Consider the following 6,484-nt stretch of genomic DNA (forward strand, 5'->3'; position numbering starts at 1 on the left):
TTTTATCACATTGATAGAGTGACGAGGCAGCTAGGGGGCAGCAGCATTGCCAGCGGATCCAGTGAATACGAACGAGTATCTTTTCAAGACGACGAGAGAAGATGACACATGGTGGCCCGACGTGCACCGTGAGTGGTACGATCTATTCAGGGGCTACTACCAGTTACAGCACTTAGTTACAATCGATGGCCATCCTGACCTTCGTCCGACACAAGAGTACCTCACCGGGTGGCAACAAGCATGTAGAGTCAGATTTCTATCCTGGGAGGAGGTCCTAGCCATTCCCAGAGCAACAACACCACTGGTTGATATCCTCCCTGTGGCTTCGGGTTAAAGAGATGAGTTACAGTTACCATGGGATGCCATAGATTGGAGATGACGGGCAAGGAGGCATGCTCGAGATGATGTCTGGAGACCGGCACGGAGGGTACGTGATCAGCGCGTTAGGCAGGACGGCAAAGATCCCCAGCGTGCTGACGGAGATGAGCCGTTGTTAGACTACGATGCTAAGTATGCATAACAGAAGGATATGCCGAAGGATCACACGGTCGCTGCACATGCAAAGATTCCCTCGGATGCATTATTTTCTGGGCATGAGGCCGACATGGCCAGGACGCTTATCCCGGGCCGCTCCATCCCCAGTCACCACCCGGCTGATGACATCGTTTGGGACCAAACCCATTCAACATTGTCTCCGATGTCGAGATAAACCTCGATGACATGTTCCAGATTGTCAGTACGACTGGGGATGCGATGGATAAGTTGGCAGGTCATTATCGACAGCAGAGAGACCATACCGACGTACCAGGGTCATCGAGCGATGTATCTGTTCAGCATGGATTAGCACCATTATTGTATTACTAGACTCCACCATCAGCCCACCAACAGTATGGATCTGCGCCATAATTGTATTATCAGACTCCACCACCACAGCCACCTTTGTCGGGATCAGTCTGGCTACCACCTCCTCCGCTGCCACCTACATATGGAGCAGCTCACAACAACAAATAAGGGTTTTCGCAACGGTCGAAAACCGTTGTCATAGATCGAAAAACCGTTGTTAAAACTTTAGGCAACGTTTTGGTAACGGTTTTTGACCTGTGGTATATGCGGTCGTTGCCAATGCTCAAAGACAACGATTTTTTACCTAAGGCAACGGCAACCGAAAAAATTGTTGCCATAGTTACTGGCATAGGCAACAGTTTCGACAACAATTTTTAGAGAACGGTTTACAACCGTTACTGGATAGGCAACAATTTAGAACCGTTCTCTTTCATGACATAACGGTTTAAAACCATAACTAGATAGAATGGTTTAGAGAACGGTTTTAAGGTGTTACAAATTTTTGCGTTGCTAAAGCCCATATTTGTGGAGGAGCGCTCCTCTACCACCACTACTATAGTGGACACCTCCCACTACGAGCCACTCAAGTGTTTGTCCTCGGCCAGCCCGTCCTCCGAGGGTGACTCGTCCTCGTGGATGTGGGACTGGACCATTTGGACCCCACAAGTAGATGGTATCAGTATATAGTATGGATAGATGTTCTTATGTTTTATACATTATGACTATATATTATGATAATCAGTTATGGTTTTTAAGTTGATTATTCATGTATGACTCTATATTATGCAGTATCATGATCATCAGTTATGCTTTTTATGTTAATGCTTTAAGTTGACTATTCATGTATGACTATATATTATGTAGTATCATGATCATCAGTTATGCTTTTTAACTTTAATGCTTTAAGTTGATGTGAAAGCAACACGACTAAAGAATAACAGATACACTAAATATAAAAATAGATTGTTTCATTATACATAGAAACAAACATAATAGATAAAACACAGATTGTTTCATTATTTATGAAACTTACAACGTTGCAATCCTCAACCCTAAACTTTAAACCGTCGATCGTCATGGATTCGACTGCGGCGCATTGGTACACCCTCGTCTAGTGTGTCTCTTCCCTCGGCAAAGCACATATCTTCTCTGTATGCTCAACGACATCTATCTCATTCCGTAGCCGAGTAGAGACTGGTCTTCCCGTTCTCTTTCCAGCATCTTCATTACCATCGCGGCCTCCGTTGCGCTCACCATTACATCCTCTATTATGATCTCTGTTCCTCTCTCCTAACCGGTCAATTGCTCGCGTTATAGCAGTTGCCGTTTCATGCATAGCATCAGCTATGGTGTTCGTCGCAGCTATAAAAGCATCCGCACCCCTTGTCGGTTCCTCTACAGGGTTCGCATCACGCCTACCACGTCTTCATCCCCGTGCAGCCATCAAGATCCTGTTCACACCCAACATGCAATATTAAGGTGATCAGTCGTAACATTTCAGGCAAAGTGTGAATATTCTCTAAAATGGATACACAGTGATGATCATGCAATTCATATCACAAGGATATCCTATATGCATGAGACACAACTCAAAGTATGCAATGAAGCATGATTCAGTCCATATTCTCAGGCTTTAATAGGAATAAACTGCTTTGATACCAAATTGTAACGACCCAATTTTCAGTACATCATGATCATACTGGAAACCAAGTGTCACCAACTTGTTCACCTAAAAATTAACTAAATATTTATTAGGGTAAAGTATACTTTTTGTCCCTGAAGTTTGCTAAAATAAAGTTTCAAAAATATCCTTAAGTTTTGATTTGTTTCAATTTTGTCCATTAAGTTTTCGATTTGCATCAATTTTACCCTAATTACTAATTTTTTTATAATTAATATTTTTCTTTCCAAATATAACCCTCTCTTATACCTATGATCATCACAATTCTCTTTCTCTCTTTTCATCCTCACTGTCAACTCCACCACCATCATCATTATTGAGCAACCACCGTCAACCTCCTCCTTCATCGTCACCGGCCAAACCCCTCATTCTCCTTTTTTCTCTTTTCTTCTCCGACTCTCCATCTCCATCACCACCATCTCCGTTGAGCCCCATTCTCAATGACCACCACCCTTTTTCTTCTTTTTCGCGGAAACCAGCACCGTTGAAACCATCACTCTTCCTCCTTCTCTGTTAGCAAACCCAGCTTAGGAAAAAAACCATAGCACAAGATCAAAAAACCACAACCACTAATCATAATGAGAAGAAGTTTGAGTGCCAATACTGTTTGAAGGAATTTACAAATTTACAAGCACTTGGTGAGCACCAAAATGCTCACAAAGAAAAGAGGATGAAGAAGAAAAGGTTATAGCTTCAAGCAAGGAAAGCCACCATAAACTACTATCTTCAACAGCCCAATTTCCCAAACAACAATCATCATGATTTTTCTTACCATAATCATAATCATAATAACAATAACATACCTTGGTTCTATGATCCTTCTTCTTACAACTACTATTCTAACTTCACAGTTTGTGAAAAATCACAAATTAGCTTCAACCCCAATGATCAAGATTCAAACTTTTTGGTCGAGAAAGTATCAAATAGTAATTGGTATTCATCTCTGCCATCATCATATTAAGTTGTTGCTTCTTTACAGCAAGATTCATGCATATTCAATTTCTCTAATACTAGTACAGATAATAATAACAATAATAATAATAGGACTTACAACATCTTCAAGCCTTGCAACTTTCTTGATTCTTTAAATCATCAAATACAAAGCTATAGTAGTAATAACAAAGCTTTGGATCTTCAATTAGGCTTCAATTTGCAGTCAAATACAAGAGGGGCCTAATTTATTAGTATAATTATTGATTAGGGTATACAGGATATATACATGCAATGAAAAGATAGAAAGCTGGGTTTACTAATAGAGAAGGAGAAAGAGCGATGGATTCGACAGTGCTGGATTTTCGCGAAGAAGAAGAAAAATGGTGGTGGTCATCGAGAATGGAGCTCAACAGAGATGGTGGTGATGGAGATGGAGGGTCGGAGAAGAAAGGAGAAAGAAGGAGAATGAGGGGTTTGGCCGGCGACGATGAAGGAGAAGGTTGTCAGTGTTGCTCAATAATGATGATGGTGGTGAAGATGACGGTGAGATGAAAAGAGAGAAAGAAGGAGAGACAGAGGATTGTGATGATGATGATAGTATTAGGAAGGGGGTATATTTGGAAAGAAAAATATTAATTATCAGAAAATTAGTAATTAAGGTAAAATTGATGCAAATCGAAAACTTGATTGACAAAATTGAAACAAATCAAAACTTAGGGATATTTTTGAAACTTTTAGCAAACTTTAGGGACAAAAAGTATACTTTACCCTATTTATTATTAACCCTATAATCGTATTAGCACGCGAATCGCATTTTTGAAAGACTAAAATAATTTAGTAAGTATAATAAAACAACACAAACATCAGAGATAGAGATAATATACGCGCGCGTGCACGCACGCACGCACGCACATATTGTAATACAGGTTTTCACAGGTTTTAAGTTAGCATACAACCCTTCACATCTTGTTACTATATACATTATCAACACTCCGGACCCTGGGCCATATAGGAAGCCCCTAAGCTGGCGTCCGAAAACTAGCTTAGTCAACTATATGCATCATACTCTCTCAGTGAGTCTAACCAAAAGTGAGAGACTAAACACAAAAGCTAGGCTATCACAAAAAAAAAAAAAAAAAAAAAAAACTCCCAAAAAGTCACATACTTAGCTCTCCAGCATCAATTGTCGTCAGAGGAGAAAATCTCGAACACATCTGATGGGGAAGGAAGGAAGGGGTAAGAGTTGGGAAGTTCTTAGTAGGGTTGGGGTAGTTAGTTTAGTTGGGATTATTACAGTTCAACTAATTCACATATATAAGAGTCACAACAATTCAGAATACCATTAAGGAATGCACAAACACAAGAAGACAATCACAAACGATTTCATAGTATCAAGTAAAATGCAAATGCACAACAAAGATGATGCATGTCTAGTCCTATTGCAGGCCATGAACTCATGTGTCGGTTGCCTACCCGCTCCCGATATTACCCGGGTACGAGTCCCAAATATGGCTTTCCAGATGCATACATTGTGCATATAAGTCTTACAGCCGGGCCGCATACAGTGTGACTTTTAAATGTATTGTAATATGCTTACATCTGGAAAACAGTTCTCAGTGCGTGGACGTCCCACTATACATTTGGTACTAAAGCTCAAATGAGGTCACATCTGCTCTCCCGTGGCAGACAATCTTTTAAAACTTTTTCTTTATCTTTGTCCTTTGCTCTCCTATGGCAGAGATCCCTTTAATTATCTTTCTTTCCCTTACTTTTCGTTCTTCTTCTTTTCTTTCGTATCATTCCACAATATAAATTATCTTTGATAAACAATAATTTATTTTAATATAAATGAGTAATTTTGAATAAAAAATTTAAAATAACATTTTCATTCTCCTTTTAAAACTTAGTTTATAAAACCTTATTTTTAAACTTTTATTAATTACTTTCTAAATCACAAACTTTTTAATATTCTATTTCTAATCTCAATATTTTATAAAATTATATTTAAATACTCACTTATTTTTATGTTTATAAAAATAATCTTGATTTTTAATAAAATATATATTTTACCCCTATTCTTTATTTAGTGTCCGAAATATCCGAAAACTTATATAAATATAAATATAAGCTTAGTCTTTTTATAAAAATAAAACTACACCTTTCAAAATAAAATTTTTAAACTAATTTCTTGTCCTCCAAAAAAAACAAAATCCTGCTTCATTTGCTATCAAAATATTAACTTGAAATTTTATTTATTTTCGAGCTTTTTCGATTACCAATTTTATGTAATTTTTAGTATAATCTCCCACCCATTAAATTTCGCCAAAATTATTCAATTATGTACACAATAACAGCCCCAACATTATCATTAAAGACATGGTCTTGGTTGTTTTCAGGTTGACCAAAACACAACCTTATCAAAATATCAATTTATTAATAAAATTTAACATAAAATGCAATCAAATTTCAACAACACTCAATTCAAATATTAGTGTACTTATTAAATATAATTTAATCGGTGAAAATTTACCAAAATTCTACTTTCATACAAAATTAAAATATTCGAAACTCAATTTCTCTTTTCTTCATGCAATATGTTTAACAAATGAAAGATTAAGGAAAGTGTTTTTAGTTTTAGTGGAAAACAAGCTTATGTGTCGAGGCTTTATTACCAAATGGTTAAGTGTTAAAATTTCTCTCTCTTTTCTTTCTCCGAAAGGGATTCGGTCATATTAGATTAAAGGATAAGAATGTTTCATTGCATGACACGTGTTTTAATGAAATTAAATGAGGTGACTTGGGTTTTATTATGCTCCACGGTCCTCTCTTGGCTTTGGCCAAAGATGGATAAAATCAAAGGAATAATAATAAAGTTTAATTATTCTGTTAATTTTTATAATTTTATAAAATTTTTAATTAAATTTTTTTATTTTTTTAATTAAATTTTTATATTAAATTTTTTTTAATTAGATCTTTTTTAATAGTAATTAGTTTAATTATACAATGATTTAATTAAAAAAATTGGTA

This window comes from Arachis ipaensis, chromosome B08 (assembly GCF_000816755.2).
Source record: "Arachis ipaensis cultivar K30076 chromosome B08, Araip1.1, whole genome shotgun sequence".
In the NCBI taxonomy this organism is placed as follows: domain Eukaryota; kingdom Viridiplantae; phylum Streptophyta; class Magnoliopsida; order Fabales; family Fabaceae; genus Arachis; species Arachis ipaensis.